This window comes from Vulpes vulpes, chromosome 16, assembly GCF_048418805.1.
Source record: "Vulpes vulpes isolate BD-2025 chromosome 16, VulVul3, whole genome shotgun sequence".
Lineage (NCBI taxonomy): Eukaryota > Metazoa > Chordata > Mammalia > Carnivora > Canidae > Vulpes > Vulpes vulpes.
The window spans coordinates 12,780,031-12,799,374 of record NC_132795.1 but is presented as its reverse complement, the minus strand read 5'-3'; the positions used below and the strand labels follow the sequence as shown (position 1 = coordinate 12,799,374).

At 38.0% G+C, this 19,344-nt stretch overlaps 1 long non-coding RNA gene across 6 annotated transcripts in view; it reads left to right on the top strand.

The window, feature by feature from the left end:
- Positions 1-19,344, top strand: part of LOC112922593 (uncharacterized) — a 168,566-nt gene that overhangs the window by 112,232 nt on the left and 36,990 nt on the right. The gene's annotated exons all lie outside the window — the stretch shown is intronic.

Below are 19,344 nucleotides of genomic sequence, written 5' to 3'. Positions count from 1 at the left end.
ATCTGTCTCCTGTTTATTCCCTGGGGCATTTTCTGCAGAAAGGAACTATAGCTCTGGAATGTTGACTCTCCCCTAATCCTAAACAGGAGTGGAGCTTGCTGCTCATCCCCGTCCTGGTTTGAGTTCACTCATCATTAGTTCCCTCCCAGGGAGCTAGAAAAGGAAAGCTCTTTCTTCACAGCTGTCCTAAGATCAAGAGGTTCCCAAAATAAAATTAAACGTGAACATTCAAGGACATTTCAAGATGAGCTATGCTCCCTTTTATTTTTTTTTACTTTCTCAGCAGTACCTTAAGTATCGAAAAGAACATTTGATGCATGTTAGTTCTGGGGCAATTTTTAATTTCCTAACCAGCTGGGGAGGCATGTTCCAGCTCCCACTCCCTGGGGCTTGCTGGGCCTCTGCCCTCTGCCCCGAACCGCTGTGAACACACAAGATGTGCCTTCACTTTGAGACAGTCGTTGGCGCCCTTACATCAATTCTGTTAACGGGGCTTCATCTCAGGATATTTACACCACTTCAGGTTGAATTAAGTTCTCCTTAACCTTCCCAGGGGAGCCAGGGAAATATTGAAGTGCTGGCCTCCTTCATCCCTTTGCTAAATCAATACTGCACTTGACCGCCTTCCACCTGACTCCTTCTGTGCAGTATTCAAGAATTTTTTTCCTGGCTAACATTGAAGAGGATAGAACCAAAAAATGAAGCACCCAAGTATGTCAGACTAACGAGGACAGGAAAATAAAAAGCGGGAAACAATTTTGTCTATTTTTGCCTTGTATGAGTCTTGGTGTCACGATACAAGGTTGCTGTTTCCTTTGGGTCTGATACAGAAAGAAGAAAGAAAGGCATCGGATGTGCTTGGTTTTTCGCTTTAAAAATAGAAGTACTGCCACTCATTTATTTTAGGAAAAGTCTTTTTTTTTATTCTAAACAAAAGTAAAATTTTTAGCATGAAAACAAATATGGGCAAAAGTTTCGATGACGTAACTTCTTGGGTTAATTTATTTAAAAAATATTTTTTTTCTGCTTAATAAGCTGACTGCTCATTGTAGAAACCTTTAAATACTGCAGAATTCCATAATTTAGGAAAGGTAAATTTTCCATAATTCTAATCCCAGCAATAATAGTTTGGCTATATTCTTAGAGGTTTTTTTTTTTTTTCTATCTGTAACCTAACAGATATAATAATTTGTCACTTTTAAAATAAAAACAAAATTGTATTTTACATATTGCTCTGCAACTTTATTTTTGTTCCGCATGCATACTCTTTATCTTTTCATCTACTCTAGAGTGTGTCGCATTGCTCATTCTGGATCACTTAATACAAAGAAATGTGTGTCAAATTTTCATGTCTCAGTTGGATTCAAAAACTTACCCTCAGGCAATTGCCTGAGAAAGGATTTCGTTATGTGATTGTTTATTTGCATTCATAGAAATAGTAGCCTAGCTCCATTTGGAAAGGTAACACGAGCATTCATTGATCACATACTATACGCTATGTGTAGGGGTGACATAAAAATGAATGGATTGTGGTTCAGCCCATGATCTAGTGTAGGTGGCAGACGGGGGAGTAAGAACAGTCTAAAGCCATAAAGTTTAATTTCCACAGTAGTGATCTAAGTTTGAACTAGCTTGGTAGAACAGAGGAGGGAGAGACTGAGTCTGACCCAGGAGAATGAGTGACACATTGAAAAGGAAGTGCATTTTGCGTTAGACCTCAAAGGTAGGGTTGGATTTTGACAAGTGGATAAAGAGAAATAGTTTGCACACAGCTCAGTTACAGAACATAATATGTGTTGTGATTGTTTGCTTATGTGGTTTGTAAATGCCCCCCCCCCCCCCAACACACACAAACAAAACAAAAAACCTGAGCTCTTTTGGAATAAGAGATCATTTCTTATTCATCTTAACAGTAAGCATTGAAGAACTGCTCGGTTGGTTTCTATAAGTTATTGAGTAACTACTGTGAGCCAGGTAGGTTCTCACACATGCTATTTCAGTTACTCTTGCAAGATGAATTTTATTATCCTCCTTTAAGAAATGAGGAGATGGAGCTGCCAGCAGTTATGCAGTTGGCTTGGAGTCGCATAGCTAGAGGGCTACAGTTCAAATTCAGGTCTGTTAGGAGGCCAAGTCCTGTTTTTTGCTGTTTTTTTTTTTCTCTGCTCTTATTTCCTAATAGAACTTGCCATGCTTAGAGTGAATCTCTGAGTTAGGAGAGTACCTTTCTGTTAGGATACCTTTATAGTAGAAAATTGCTTAGCTGAAATTCCACCTTACTTAAGAGGCCCATATTTTTATTGGCTGAATCTTGCAGCCTTACTTATGTACAGTTGGCCTTCTCCAGTTGGTCCAGCTGATTACCTTCTTTTCCTTCCCTCTTGCTTTTTCTTTCACACCTGCAAATGCAGCCTCTTACAGATTAGTTGTACCAACAAGTGCCATGACTCAATGCGCAGGGTTTTTTAGATTTAAAGGAAGGTGATAGAGACCCTCTCATGATGTGTATGCTTTTCATGCTGTCAGACCTCAATGTCTTTGGGAAAAGAGATGGCGACTCTGTTTCGCGTTGTTTTTAAAAACCTAAGCACATGTAACGTGAATGCCTTCTCAGGAAATTGTGGTTAACAGAAGACCCATCCTGAACTTTGAGTTACCTTGTGCTTAAAATAGCTACTGTGAGGCATGCCTAAAAGGGAAACCATTTGCTTGCTTCCTATACTCATAGTGAACGTTTTCAGTCTTCTTTTTTGGCCTATAAAATTATAAAGTATTTTGTGCATCTAAAAATATAGGGACTCATAATAGGCTATAGACTTCTTCATTTTGCTTTATGTATTCAGCATTATTTTTGAGATTTATTCACGTTAGTCCACGCTGCTATAATTTGTTCATTTTTCATGACTGTACAATTTGACTCTGCAAATACACCATAATTTATTTATCCATTCTCCTGTTGATACTGAAATGATTATTCCTGTATAGATGTCCTTATATACCTGTAAGAGTTTCTTTAAGGTATATAGAACAGACTGGCTAGTCCAGGGTATAGACATCTTCAACTTTGCCAGATACTGCTGGATTGAACTCCAAAGGTAGACCTCAGTTGTACATTCCTGTTGTGGATGAGAGTTCTTGTTGCAAATTCTCACTCCAAACTGAAAAAGTCAGTCTTTGAAAATATATGTCAATTTAAATGGGTATAAATTAATATATTCTAATTTTAATTAGCATTTTAATTTTTAATGAAGTTGAGCATTGCTAGTTAATATGCTTATTGGCCATTCAGATTTACCTTTTGTGAATTGTCTGTATGTAGCCTTTGCCCATTTTGTGCCTGGTTTTTTTGTCTTTTTCTAATTTTTTGTGGGAGCTCTTTATGTATTCTGAATATAAATAATTTTTACATGGCTTGTAAATGTCTTCCCCAAATCTGTGGTATATCTTTTCCTTCATGTGTTGTTGTATCTGAGTTTTTAATTTTAAAGTTGTCAAATTTATTTTTGCTTGGTTTGTACTTTTTGTTTAGGAATTATTTTTAAGAAATTTTCCCAAACCCAAGTTCTTTAAGATATCTTCCTGTCTTCTACATTTCTATTATTTTTGACTATGACATGATATGGGGATAATTTTTTACAAATTAATAATAAAATGCCTCAAGATTAGATATTGAACAGTGATTTTTTCCCCTCCTGATTTGTAATAACACTTCCAAGAAATGACATGTGTCCATATATCTGAGAATCTCCTTCTTGAGTTTCTGCTGTGCTCCTTTGATCTATTTCTGTGTCTCGACTAAAATCTCAAGGGCAAGTCACTATGGTTGTATAAAAACCATGCTATACAGAAGGATAATTTTTCCAGTGATGCCACTTTGGAGAAATATAAATATTCATAATATTTATAATATAACATAAATAAATAAAATAAATATTTATTTATATTTATAAATATATTTATAAAATATATAATTTTTATATAATATATAAAATATATAATTATTTATATTTATAAATATAAATAAATATAATATTCAAGTGTATTGATAGTTATTATTAAATTAAGATACATTTGGTAGAAAATGTATGACCCATAGAACAGACCAAACACCTCGGTATTCCCTCCAGTTTCCTCATTTATGTATTGTAAAGAGGAATTTAGACTCTTGGCTATAAGATCTCTTTCTCTAAATTCAAGCTTTGCAAAGAGTACATAGCATGCTTGAAGGTCACTGCTGATGAACAACTTGGAATCAGGCTATTAATATTCACGGAACATGCCTATGCTAAGTGACATGATTGTAAAATATTCTGGAAGCCAACCTTGTAGTACTTTCTGGTAGTGTTAAGTGTTTCCAATAAAACCCTATTAAAGATGGGAGATTAGTATCACTAGTAACAACTTTATATATTTCATCTGGCTATAATTTTATCAAGAATGAATCTAATGTTCATAAACCTTTCTGTCTTTGAGAATTGATCACATTTACTTGTTTAATTTCTTCCTTTTTTGCTAGTTACTTAGAAGCTTTACACCTATTTTGGATAAATTTAAGGATAGTTACAAATATATTTCACTAAGAATTTCAACAATTAAGCAGTTTCTACTGTCTTCCCCTTGAGAAAGCTGAACATTTAAGTATATAGTACATTTACCTTCTTCTCATTTCCTAGAATTTGTTGATGTAATCTGGAATTTTGGATTCAGATCATTATATTTTTCATTATGCATCTTATTAGAAAGCCATTTCTTAACATTGACGATAATTATTTGCATAATTCCCAAATTTATTTTAAATTTTATACGTTCTTCTTCCTTAAGTTTTTTATTCTGATTTGGATGGCTCACATCCTTGAATGAAAATTTAAAACAAGATTTCTAGCAATGTTACCTAACCATACAGCCTATGCACATGGGTTGTAGGAAATTTGTGAATCCCCTTTCGATGTAGACTCTATTGATACGGAGATTCGGACAAGATTGGGATTCTTCCCACAGTGATTTTCCCATCCCTTTCTCATCTCCACTTCATCTTCTGAATGAGAGGATTTTCCTGGGAATGCAGAGACAGATAATATATTTTGTGTTCTAGTTGGCTTCCCCTCTGCCTGTAATATACAGTGATTAGCCTTGCTTCCTTACTACATTTTTTTTTCTTAGCTGCTGTATTTCCTGAAGAATTTCCTCAAAATGTCATGGTTTTGGTGTGACTCAGTTTCCCTCAGAGGTAGTTAGGGTCATTCATCTACTCAGGAGATGCCTTAAGGCATTGTCAAACTGAATTGTGGGTGTTAGATTTGGATAGACCTAGCAGTAGTGCTTAATAAATATTTGTAGAATAAATAATGCATGAGTTTCAATTAAAGTAGAGGCAGAAAGCTATACTGTCCTGGGTTTTCCTACACTGAGAAAATGCTGGCTCATGAGAAATGCCTCAATTCATCTTTGCCACTTACTTCTCTTGATAGATTTCTGAGAAAAAATGATTAATATTTCCTAATTAATTTTACTATGATTCTATATCCAAAAGTTGCACTATTTTTTATTGAAATAAATTTTATTTAGTAAAATGTTACTAATCCATGTAGGTATCTTTTAATAAGAATCCATAGGCACGTGTAACTACTCAAATATTTAAAAAATACCCATAAAGTGCTTTTAGCTACTAAATTTAACAACAAACATTTGTGAAGTTCTCTTTGAAAGCATTAATATTTAATGTGTAGCATGGAATTTCTGGACATGCACATTCTCTTTCCAACTGGAGCTTTTGAGGCAGTGCAAAGCTCTCTTTCAAATATAGTGCCATTGCGCTTAATTGAAGGCTATTGGAGAATACAATGGGTCTTAAAGTGGTATTTGTATAATTAGTTCTAAATGCATCTTGTTGATTGTGTGAAAGATTCAAAGGGAAAAGAACAAGGCTTCAGCTATGGTATTAAAGTGAATGCCAGCAGAATATTTTTGAACTCTCTTTCTGAGCCTATTCTCTGTTCTCAGAGATTATGTGAACAATATTCTTTTCTCCTAAGCAGATCAGAATAAAATGAATGGAGGGACTAGTCCAAGAAAATGATTCTGGGGAATGCTCATAGTAATGACATCTGGAATCAGGAGGACTTTTCTACTAGAAATCTAGATGGCTCAAAAATACAGTGCTTTATCTCTTAAGTACACTTGAGTGTGGAGGCTATTAATGCATGATTAGAGGAATGTCTTCTGGAAGCTGCTATTACCTATCTAATCATTGTTTTAACAAATACAATGGTGATACAATCGTAGGATTTATACCATTTTGTACTTGCCCTGACAAGTATGAGTTTTATCAGCAGTTATACGAATTTATATTTTTTCTTTGTTCTTTGTCCTAACTCTTGCTCAAATTTTAAATGACAAGAATGATTAATCATTGACAGGAATGAGTGTCTAAAGTCTCTGTGGTGCAACACGAGGTTACAGGTGCAAACTCAGATTTGACAACCTCTGTGTGGTCATCCTTGTTAGAATTCTGAAGAATTCTCCAGACATATGTACAACTTTTTATTCTCTAGACATCTGACTCTGAACCCCTCCTGGCCATTTACCTTACTTTCCTTTCTCAGATCAATGTGAATTTTGTTGCATTGTTTTCCTCTTTTACCTTAAGGTTTAGATTTAATGCAGTTGAAAAAGACTTGCTCCTATTTCACTTTTGTGAAGATCTTAATGAGACTCCCAAGCTTAATTTTAATTTTTAGAGAAGGAGGTAAGGTAAAGTACAGAAAAAAAAAAACTAGAGAGGCATCCTTAATTCCCCAGAAAGAACTATCTTGACTCTCTGTTTCGCTTCATCTGGTTCTATTCAGATCTCATTTGACATCCAAAAGGGAGTGGGAAATACCTCTGTGTCCCATTTATCACACCAAACGATTGCAAGGGAGAAAGGGGAGAGTCGTAGAGAGAACACCATGTAAGGGAGAATTCTGAGAGGAACAGAGTTCTAGAAACTGTTTGCCCTCGTCCCTTCCCACTGTATCTTTCTTTATGACCTAGCATAAAAGTTCATATATATGTTTAAGACTCCATTTTGCGTGAGACTTGTCTGTCTGAGCTTCTGCTCCTGGGGAGAAATGTGGAGGACGGGAGAGATGGAGTTCAGTGTTGACCCTTTGAAAGTTAGTTTTACTGTTGTTTCAATGGTCCAGGCTGAGTAATTGAGTATGTAATGCAGAACACATATCAAGTATATCGTCTGTAATTTAATTGTAATGGACACCCAACAATGAGATTGTTCTTTCTTTCTTTTTCTTTTTTTTAAGTAGGCTCCACACCCAGTGTGGAACCCAGTGCACGGCTTAAACTAAGACCTGAGATGAGATGAGGTTAAGATGAACACTTAACCAACTGAACCATCCAGGAGCCTCTGTAATTTAATTCTAAATACTTTAAAACATCAGCAATATTATATATATGTATATGGTTTAATGCAGTATATACCCAAGGAGCAGGGGCACATCAATGGTTCTTTGGTGTTTGAAAACCCTCTTTTGGAGTCTGTACTCCAGAGACAATAAGTATTTCAAATGTTGCTCTCTCAACCTACATCAGGGAGTTCATTACCTAGCATGAGGGAAGTTAGAAATGCTTTTTTAATGGTTAATTGAATGGTGTTAAAGATACATGGATTGGCTATAAATATAGAACAGGCACTTCTACAGGATTGATAAGTATGGAGAAATCAAAAATAACCTTTGAAAAGTGTTCTAGTCCCAGGACTCATTTGTTTCTGATCCCTACAACTTAACCAGGAATTGAGTTGGCTTCCCTGGACCAGAAAGCTGATGATCCTGCCATTAATGCACCATCATATCTGCCTTGGGACACCATTTTGTGCAAAGTGCTCATTCCAGGGCCTGACGAACAATGAGCTGGACTTCACAGAGCTTCCCAGAACAGGCTGTATGCCTGGATAGATGCTTTTGTGACTGCAGGTCACGTGATGTTTGTACAAATGACAGAACTCTTGTCTTTAGATTTCCTTTTCTGGATGATATGCCAACATGGCAGCCAGATTACAAGGAGATATGGATTTTAATGTTGGAGGCTACTAGCATCTGCCAAAAGGATAGAATGACAGTGAGGATCAAATTGGCATCGGTCACTTTGCAATTCCAGGAAAGTATTGATAAAAATAAGGCCTAACAAACATTGACTCTTCTTGATGGGCTAGTTATATAGTTTATTTTCCAAACTGAGACACTTTTGATAGTGAAAAGGATGTGATTAATAATTAAGCCAGAAACCATAGGGATATATCAGGTCACTCCCAAGATGTGTGGCCATCCAAGTTCTTGAGACCCTGTACACCTGCCATTGTGCTAAGTCCTAAGGACGAAAAGTGAATATGTTTGCCTTTATAGGTGACAGGGCTTGGTGAGAGTCCTGGGTGAAGCAGACCAGCAGAGCATAATTCCACTGTGTTCCCCTCCAAAATTCCCATTTTCTCTACTAGATATTTTTATATCTAAATAGAAGAATGAGAAGCACTATTTTCCTGGGGCCTGCCCTATTTTCATCCCAATGGAGTCTTTATTAATCTTTGTCCCAATTCATTTAAAGATTTTTACCTCATTAATAAATGGCGACTAGATTTAGAATCTAGGATTCCTAAAACAAATCCATTTCTTCAGTAACTAAAAAATGAGAAGATAGTTTCTTAGTAAATAAAGTTATTTTTCTAATTTTCTTTTTTATTGAGATGCAACTTATATAAAGTAAAAAGTGAATTTTTATTACCACTTACATCAAGACATAGAAAACTCTCCGCATCTTGGAAGGTCACCTTATGCCTTCTTGGGACGCCATTTTGATGATTTTCAGGTGAAGTTAATATTCAAATTATCCTCTTTGTGGTCAAAATTATATTTGGTCTCAAACCCTTTGAATCCAAAGGCTCAGGAAACTGCTCTAGCAGCAGGGATTGATTGGCAATTTTTTTGCTAGGACTCCAAGGAAAGTAGGAAAGGAGTAGCAAGGTAAGGAAGGTAAGGAAGCAAAGTGCAAGAGAATAGGTTAAGCAAAGAAACACTCCCCAGCTTTTCTTCCTCCTCCCTCCTTCCAGAAGTGATAAACAACTGGTTGCATCTTTAACACCCTGCTGTAAAAAAAAAAAAAAAAAAAAAAAAAAAAAGGTATAATTTATTGAGTACTCACTAGGAACCTGGGAGCCATGTGTCATGCTAGATGCTTTTTGTACTTTATGTATGTTATCCTGTGGAACGCTCACAACCACTCTGTGCAGAGAAGAAGAGAACAAAAATGCAGAGAAGGCTCATGGCCTTCATTTTACCCTTAGGAGAATCTAAAGTCCCAGAGATGTTAAGGAATTGGCCCCAAGTCACACAACTTCTAAGCACAGGAGCCAGGATTCAAGTCTTTTCTGCTGTAATACCAGTTTCTGCCAGAAACATAAATGCTATTCCAATGCAAACGTTTCATCTATAAAATAAAAGATGGACTTATCATTGGTGAAATATCATGACTGGTGTGGATTTTCTCCAGACAACACTCATTTGAGGTTTACAGCTAGTTGGGCAGGTACGGAAAGGGGAGGATAAAGCTAATAGCATTTGGCACTGCCTTCTTTACTCCTTAATCATTTGCCTATATGTTGTTTATAGTTTTTGTTGGTAATATATGAACTAGCAAAGGAGCTGCTGTTTCATGTAACTATAGCTATGGGAGAAGAGTGCTAGTGATGCCAGAGCAATGCCATCGCGTAATGCCAAGTTATTGTTGTTATAGAATTTCTTTTGCTCTTAGGAATCCCAAGAGCTATCTACACAGAGAAGTACAAAGAGAGAGCTGAACCAATTAGCTGGAGATATAACTAAATATTTATGTGAACCATATGAAACTGCAGTTTTGTAGGTCAAAAAACAGTAGAATATCAGCAAGGTTATGATGCAACTATTACTGCAGTGGAAGAAAATTTGTGGTTTGAATACTAGCTCCCTTCAAAGATGAAATTAAGTACTATTCCTTAACTCTACACCTTAGGCTGTCTCAAGAAACAGAGTCTATTGGCCCCGTTTTTAATCCTCGTCTTGAGAAACACCCTTTTAACTCTAAAAAAAATCACCTCATGTACTCTCTTAGGAGGACTTCATTACTTAATTTTGAAGGGAGGTGATTTTAAGCATGTCAAGACAAGGAGACGGTCTCTGTGGTGTTGTGGAACAGCTGTACAACTGGAGTGCTGGACACCGGGTTTGCAGGATGGAGATGGCATGTGGTGCTTCTACTTGAGGAAACTTCCCTCAGTGATAAGGCAGTATGGGCTTCACCAGTGAGACAGTGCCAGGCCTCAAAATGGGAGCAAAGGGACTTGGGGACTAAAATAAAACTAAACCAAATGGTGGAAACATGCTCAACTCCTTAATTTATCTGATTAGAGCCAACAGGCGCCGCAGTGTAGAACATTTGCTCCCAAATGCCATTAAGGAGCAGTGAACTATTTCTAGGCTTGGCTCCAGATTGATGAGGGATGAACTAACAGTGGATTTGGTTTCAGCCTGGAGTCACTGAGAAATGGTGACAGACTGCAGTGACTGCAAAAGTCTGTAGGCATCAAGTGTTCCCAAGAACACATACTGCCTGGAAGAGATTTGCCCGCCCCTAAGAAATATTCCTCTGACCCCATCCCAGCCCAACCCCAACTCTTGCCTTATATTTCTCTGCTTTATTCTTTTAATACAGACACATGGTTGCTAGACGTAAGAGTCTTGAGCGGAGCTTGTTAATGTGTACGAGGCTGGCCTAATACAGTAGTTAAACATTGCCTACTAAAATTGCACTATGTTACTGTAGAAGTTACGAAACAAGGCAAAACTGTCTTTTGCTGTTCTGGGAAAAATAGTTACCAGTGAGAAAAAAAAAATAGAACACTTTGTTTTAGAGCAGTGTATAGAAATCCCACCAACGCTCCCCGGACCCACCCCCAAATCAGTAGGCCTATGCCTGTCCCTCTCCTCTCCCCCCACATCAATCTGCTGCTAGCTGTGTGTCCTTGAATTACTTAACCTCTTTGGGACTGACTGTTCACTCATTTAGAAAAGGTTTGAAGATCTCTTGGGGTTTTGAAAGTGCTAACAGGTAAACGCTACGAGTGTAAATGAAAAAGTAGCTTTAAAAAGATTAAAAGTGAGAGAACTATTACATAAAAATCTTCCCAACTCTGTTGTTAGGTGACTGATCAATATTATTAATTCTGTTTTACAGAAGTGGATATGATTTTTCTAATCATTTAACTGAAATGCTTATTGAGCTCCTGTGCTAAGTACAAAAGTGGATCCAGGTTTGTCGGTACTGAATCTTACATGATTTGGGAGAACCTTTTTACAAAAAGGCAATCACAAGTACAACCTCAGATGCAAAAGTGAGTATTTATTTGGAAAGAAAAGCAAACATAACAAGGTAACTGAGGCTTACTGATTTAAGTTCCTTTCTCTTGAACGGTCTTTAGCCAATTTATCAGAATTGCCTACTTAGAAATGTGTCTGATTGAAACCCAGCTTCATTTCCTCACCTAGATAGAATATTCTACAGCTCCCAGCAGCTTCTAGTGCTCAGTGGAGCCCATGCAAGTGAACATCCCCAAAGTATAAGCTTCAAGAAGCTTTAGGGTAAATCTGCTTCTAAGTTCCCTAGGTTCTTTAGGAAATCAAGACACATAAGGCAGGGTTCCCAGCCTCAAGAAAATTACCGTGGATCATTGCCCTTAGAACTCTCCCAAAAAAGAGCTGCCTGGTAGTGTTAATTTACTTGGAAAATTCCACAGGCCAGCAAAAGGATTCAAGCAATGACAGTTAACTTTATTTAAAATTTGATTTTGAAATAAATTTAGATTTCCAGAAAGATAACAAAAATAAAATGTAGAGTGGCCACATATCCCTCACCTATCTTCCCTTCATGTTAACACCTTACAATGTATAATTATTGACACCAGGACATTCTTATAATACTATTAATTAAATTATGGATTTCCTGTAGATTTGACCAGTTTTTCTCCACTGGCATATAATGTTTTAGGATCTACTTCGGGACACCACATTGTGCTGAGTTGTCCCGTCTCCTTAGTCCCTCTTACTTGTGACAATCCTTTAGTATCTTTCCTAACCTTGACACCTCTGAAGAGTCTGCTCAGGTACTTCGTAGGATGTTCCTCAATATGTTTAGTTGTCTGATGTTTTCTCGTGACTAGATTGAGGTTATGTACTTTTTGCAAGAGTACCACACAAGTGATGTGTTCCTGGGCCATGATCCAAACTATTATTTATTTTCTTGCTAATAATTGTTTCTTGCTAAATTGTTTTCTCGCTAATCGTTATCAGCTGTTAGGAGCTGCTTAGATTGTCTCTTGTGTCATTTCCACATTCACTCCTCCTTTTAGGAAGTATTTCTTTACTTCGTGGCACCAAAAGATGTTCCAGACTCATCTTAAAATTCCTCTTCTCCAGCCCTGGAATCAATCACTTCTGCAAGAAATCCAATATCAGGTCTTTTTGATTAGTGTGTTCTTCTCTTTGTCCTTAAAAGCTTGGGTCTTGGACAGGTTCTCTCCTAAAACAACTCAAATACGTGCATGGTCCATCACTAACTTCTACTTCACTAACCATCACTAACCATCTACTTCCCTTTTAAGTTGCACTTGTAAAGAGCCCAGCAGGTGAGTTCTGGCCACACAATCACAGGCCAGGTGCGCTACAAGGACTTCCAAGCAACTTTTTCAAGGCAGTCACTAAAGAAATAGGTCATCGTTGACATTTTCCTCTCCTCACCCACGTCCACCTGGCCCCCACCTGTCAATCATCACAAGGCTATCTCCTCTGTTCATCTTCACTGTCACCTCTTGGGTTCTGATCTTTCCCGGGCTTCCTGGGACATTGTACAGCCTGCGAACGGCCTTCCTGCCCTTTTCTTTCTTCCAGTTCATCTTCTATGGGAATAAGTAAGTAATCTTTCCATTTGCAAATCTAGCCTTGTGATTTACTCTGCTGACGATAGAAGAGATTGCTTTTTTCTCATATGTTTTGGTGGTTTTTTGGAACCTATCATTAGTGCTATGCCTCCCTAATGTGGACAGTAGTGATTCTCAAGCTTTATTGTAAATCAGAATTGGCTGGAGGGCTTGTTAAAACACAGATGAGTAGGTTCCACCCTCAGATTTCAGAGTCAGTAGGTCTGAGATGGGGTCTGAGAATGTACATTTCCAACAAGCTCCCAAGCGATGCTGATGATGCTGGTTCAGATAACACCAGGCAACAAGGTAAAGTCCAAACTGCTTAACAAGAAACCTAAGACCCTGTCAGTTATGTCCTTGTGCTTACCACCCACTCCTCTCCACCCTTTCCTCAAACATCCCTTCACTTTTCACAATTTTGTATGAACCCCGAATGTACTAATTAATCCCCGACTGGTCTTCCCATTCCTCCTCATCACCCACTTTTTTGTACATGTTGCAGGCAACTGTCCTGGCATCCCTTCTGCAGTCTTCATTTTCCTGCAGCCTCAGAAAGAATGTCTCTCTTCTGTGGTCCAGTACTACGTGGTAGCACTGACCATGAGAACTACAACTTGGTAGGGATTTCATTGTTTACTCATTTGATTCGCCCAGGAATTTATGAATCAAATTTTACTCATCTTTGGCTCCTCAGCACCCAGCCCCTAGGTCATTGGCATCAGATGGGCATTGGATAATTGTTGTTGAATGAAACATGACCTTTTCATGGAAGGCACTGTGCTCTTTACACTAAGGAAAGTAATAAAGAGTTTATGAGAATGCTTTAAGACTTATTACTGTTACATTACAGGAGAAAAGGATATTTTAAGTAAGAGAGTACAGTAAGATACAGAATTAGGCAAATGAGTTGGGGCTCTGATGAGTTCTTTAAACCAGGTAATTATAATCAGTGTCCTCTCAGAGGTCTGGGATGGGCCTATGTGGTCTGGAAACGTGGCCTGAAGTGAAGTAGAGATTTGGCAATTCTGTGACCGAGAAGGGTAGTTCAGCCCTCATATCTGTCAGGCTGTTAATTAGCTAACTAAGGAATTGCCAGTCCCCCTTTGTATTCCTTGCCAGCCGCGAGGGACCCCCCCCCCCCCCCGCCTTAGTCCTAATGGCATTGTAGGTATCTGCTTAACCATAAAACCAGAGTTGAACCGGAGCTGGAACCAGAGTTTCAGAACCAAGCAGCTGTGAAAATAGATTCAGTGATCTGCAAACATGGATGAAAAACAATCACATATTAATTTTGACCAGGTTTTAACTGAAATTAAACATTTCCCTCAGTTATTAATGTAGATAATGGACACAGTTGTGTTTGCACCACCTGAGACTTTATCATTGCTGGGATTCACTCATATTTTTATCACATGCTAGCAGTAATTTCTATCCCATTAGAAATTACCCCAAATTAATAATACATACATTTTATTAGATGTGCTAATAAAGAAGCACATGTACTCTATCATATTTAAAGCTACTTTGGCATCTAGATTTCAATACAGTTTATTCCCTTTGTGTTATTACACATTAAAACATTATTTACATACTGAAAACAAGAATTCTAGGTATTTTGTATGTTGAAAACACTCTTCTGAGAAGGGATCCATCACTTGCCCAGATTGTTAAAAGGGTCCATGACACCAGAAGGTTAAGCATCCTCATTGTAGAAGGGAACGTTTAATTTTGTTCACATTTATTTTGTAGCATAAATCTGGCAGGAGAATTTTTAAAAAGTAGTACAAAAAAATGCAAGTTCACTCTGGGCGCTCAAGTTTCCATTTAAAGAGTTCATAAAACGATAGAACAGTTGAGTTCTAGCAGGACATTTTCTCCTATTATTGTGTACAAACTGCAAGTGAAACATTCTTTGGTGTCTTGGGCTGCATGCTCACAGCGCAGTAATAGTTAAATTAATTTCTAGTGTGTCTCATTATAGATCTATGCAATGGTCTCTTTCAATTTTAAATTGAGCTTCAGGGAAGATTAAATACTTAGGTATTCCAGTTTGTATAAAATTTCTAGATCCATACAAATTAAACTTCCTCTGTCTAAATGACCCTAATCATTCTAATTTAACTAGATGGAGCCTATTTCCTTTTGACAGAGCTTGTCATGTTGAATCTTATCCATGGAGATGAACAGCGTGCCAAATGGGTAATAAGTATTCCAGATGTTGCCTTGCCACTTTCCAGCAAAGTTATTAATAAAAGTCAGTTGCTTCTTGTCTTTTTTTATCCTCTAATGTTGCTGAGAATATAAACTTCCTTTCTCCCCATTAAGATATGGTAATTTAAAAAGTACAGTAAATGGGCTGCCTCAGAGGAAAGTGATTTTATAAAAGTAGCTATCTGTCGTGAATTGTACCCCGGGGACTCGGGGTGGTGTGAGGCCTGCTGGGACTGTGGATGGGAGCAGTAAAGAGGATATGAAAAAAGACTGAGGTTGAGATCGCGTGTGTGTGTGTGTGTGTGTGTGTGTGTGTGTGTGTGTGTGTTGCTGGAGGGGACTGAGCTCCAAAGAGCCATTTCATTTACTTTTGCCTGGGAATAAGCCAATAAAAGGGAAGTAGCTACTCGGGTTAGCAAGGACCTGCCTTGGCTGGAGCCTGGCAGGATGCTAAAGGCCTCTCAATCCACCTCTATCCACATCTCCCTCCCTGCCTTAGCCCCGGGGCAGTGTGAGAACCTCAAATCTGTGACCTCTGAGGTGCGAATTCAGGAATCTGTCCTCAAGGCAATCAGAGGAAGGTGTGGTTACTGTAGAGAAGGGCGAGTCAGAGGCCAAAGGACACAGGGCTTGATTCTAGGACACTGTTAGGTAGATGCGTCCTTTACAGTTTATCAGAAAGATCTGACTTCTCCAAGGTATAAAGAAATTAGACATTCAGAGTTAGGAAAAGCCTAATGATACTAATAGTAATTATAATATTTCCAGTGTGATGGCTTCATCAGTCTCTTTAAACACTGCGGGTTTGGTGAATTTGAAGTGAATTTTCCTTCAATAAAACACACACACACACACACACACACACACAGCACCTTGGGCTCCCTTTTACTTTGCCTCTTGAACTTTTAAATGTAAAGCCTTGGAAAGGCCATGTTGTTTCTTAAGTATAAAAGAATCGTTTAATATTACTCTCTGGAAAGAAGTTCAAATAGTTTGTGCAATGCAATAGTTGGTCTTCAGAAAACAGGCTCGACCAGCATCATAATCCATGTTTGATAATGTCATGTATACAGCCTTGCACTCCTTTCATCTCTCACGATTTTGGCTTTAGTTAGCAATAACCTGATATCCAGTTAAAAATACTTGGAATTTTGAAGCAGAAGAACTTTACTACTAAGGCCACGTTTGTTTTTGAAGTCAATACTTGCAGAGTCTCCAATATGCTTGTGCTGTTGTAAGGAGTTTTTTTTTTTTTTTAAAGATTTTATTTATTTATTCATGAGCAACACAGAGAGAGAGAGAGAGAGACGCAGAGACACAGGCATAGGGAGAAGCAGGCTCCATGCGGGGAGCCTGATGTGGGACTCGATCCTAGGTCCCCAAGATCACACCCTGGGCTGCAGGCAGCACTAAACCGCTGCACCACCAGGGCTGCCCTGTAAGGAGTGTTTGATGTAGACGCCATCTCTTAAATGTCAACAGAGAAATGCCGCTCCGGCTGCAAGTATTTTCCCTCTCATCATCTCTATTAATTTTTCAAGTTCGTTAACAATTGAAATTATTAAACTGAGCTCTACTGACATCTGCTGGACAAAACCTGTTTTTCATTGTTATCAACTCGTTGCTATTGTTACCAATCAGTAACATTCAGGTTTACTAACTAGATGGTTACTATTTTTTTTTTTAAAGATTTTATTTATTTATTCATGAGAGACAGACAGAGAGAGAGAGAGAGAGAGAAGGAGAGACACAGGCAGAAGCAGGCTCCATGCAGGGATCCCGACGTGGGACTCGATCCCGGGTCTCCAGGATCACACCCTGGGCTGAAGGCAGCGCTAAACCCCTGAGCCCCCGCCCCCCCCCCCCCCACCCCCGGGCTGCCCTGGATGGTTACTATTAATTCAACCAACGGAGCAAAGCTGTAATTAACATATAAAATAGAAATAAGTGAAACATAAGATCATTAATCAGCTGTAATAAATCGAAGTAAAGGTCCACTTACTAAGTCCATTCTAAGGCCATTTCTTTAGCTGGACAAACCATATTTAAGTTGTGTTTATTTACTTATTTATTTATTTATTTATTTATTTATTTATTTATTTTATTATAAATTTATTTTTCAGTTGTGTTTAACACACATTTTCTCAGTGCTGTGTACGCAGCACGCTATATATACACGGTGAGTCCAGAACTTGAAAGAAGTGAGGGGAGGTCTGGTGAGGGAAGACATGTATCTAAACAGATTATTTCAGAAAATATTTTATCCACATGCCTCCTCTCTTAGCAACAAGATGATTGCACTGTACCTATTGTTCCCAGAACATCTTTATGGCAGTAATAAAACCAGAATAGCATCATTTTGTCCATTAGGCAATACATAGTGCCTTGGACCTAGGAATATTTCATGGGCCTACAAAAATGTGTGTGTGTGCTAAAATACAACATGAAAACAGCAGATTGAAAACTCGAAATTGTAAATTAAATGTCTATAAAACATGTAATGTTAACCTATTTTTACACTTAATGGTTCTCAAACTTGACTGTGATCAGAAATCCTGGGGGCTATTAAGTTAAGGCAGATGGCTGGGTCCCCTCACTAGAGGTCCTGACATAATAGGTCTTGGTTGGACCCTGGAATGTGCATTTCCAACAGGTTTCAGGTAACACTACTTAACCCTGCTTGTCCGGAGATTGCATTTTGAGAACCAACAATCTGAGAATGTTATTTACCTTTTTTGGCTTAACCATCCAGGTAACACCATTGACTGAATTAGGATATTCAACTGAAAGGGCAACTTGAAGGAGTGAGAGGTAAAAAGATGATAAATTTGGCCTTTTCAAGGAAACAGGAAAAGGCCATCAAAGCCTACAGAGACTCTTTTAATATATTTCAAAAAAAATTGAATGCAACTCAACTTTAATTGGGCAGGTGAGAACTTGTAAGACATAAACATTTTCTGTAGTAAGTGGTAGAAAATGCACTTGTGATGTGAGTTATCTGAACTTGGATCAGTGCCTAGCATAGAACGCCCAGGAAACCCCCAGAAAGTTTGTAAGAACAGGGGTATATGACCATGCTCACTCGCACCAGCTTTTCAGTTTAGGAGTTGAGAACTAATGTGTATTTCTGATTTCTAATGAAGTTTCCAAGCTTCCTGGATCAGCCCTCTTCTTGAAGTGTTCCTGGATAAATGGCCCTTGCGGCACTATAGACTCATATCATTTTATGAAATTCTCATTTAGGAAACATGGCAAATGACAGATGATGGCGAATAAAGGCAAATGATGCCTCTAGTGTACATTTACTACTCAGAACACGCTCAGGAAAAAAAAAAAACATGGAAACAGGAATGTGAAGATCTGCTTTTGAATTTCAAACACCTTCAGAAAGTTGGCTGGCTAATATATAGATTATATATTATAAATTATAAATTTATAAATTCTTATAAATATAAATTATTTAATAATTCTTATAAATCCTTGTAAATTCTCAACAAAGGGCAGAGGAGTCTCATTTTCCTCATTCAAGCCTTGATTCCAGATGATTGAAATTAATTCTTTAGTATAGATGTCTTCCATATGACTCTCATATTACCAGAAGGCTATGACTCTCTTTGGATTGAAAAGACACCACATCTTTGACCATTTTCCCAGTAAAATTATAAACACATATTTGGTCCAAGTCTGCTTCTTTCACTTGCTACAATAACCAGCACAGGAAATTAATCACCTCCAGACCTTATTGCCTGGACATTATGTGGAATCGTGTCACACAGGAAATCAGACTCCAGTCAGTCCAGTTCCTTCATGCTCTTGGACTAGTGCTTCTGCTCTTTGGCACACATTAATCAGTTCTTTCCACTCATCGGCCAACTCTTGAGCTTCCTTACTTCTTCTCTACTGAGTCAGGATTCCACGCTGGATGGTCTGGGTCCGTGGACGGCAAGCAGTATGATACTGTCTCAGAGCTTGTTAAAACTGTAGAACCTCAGGCCCCATCAGATGGGCATTTTGAAATCATTTTAAAAAGATCCCCAGGTGATCTACATGCATATGTGGTTAAAATGTCCTGACCTAGATTTTTTTTTTTTAAAAAACAAGTTTCCTTGACTCTCCTATATTTCTGTCTTCTC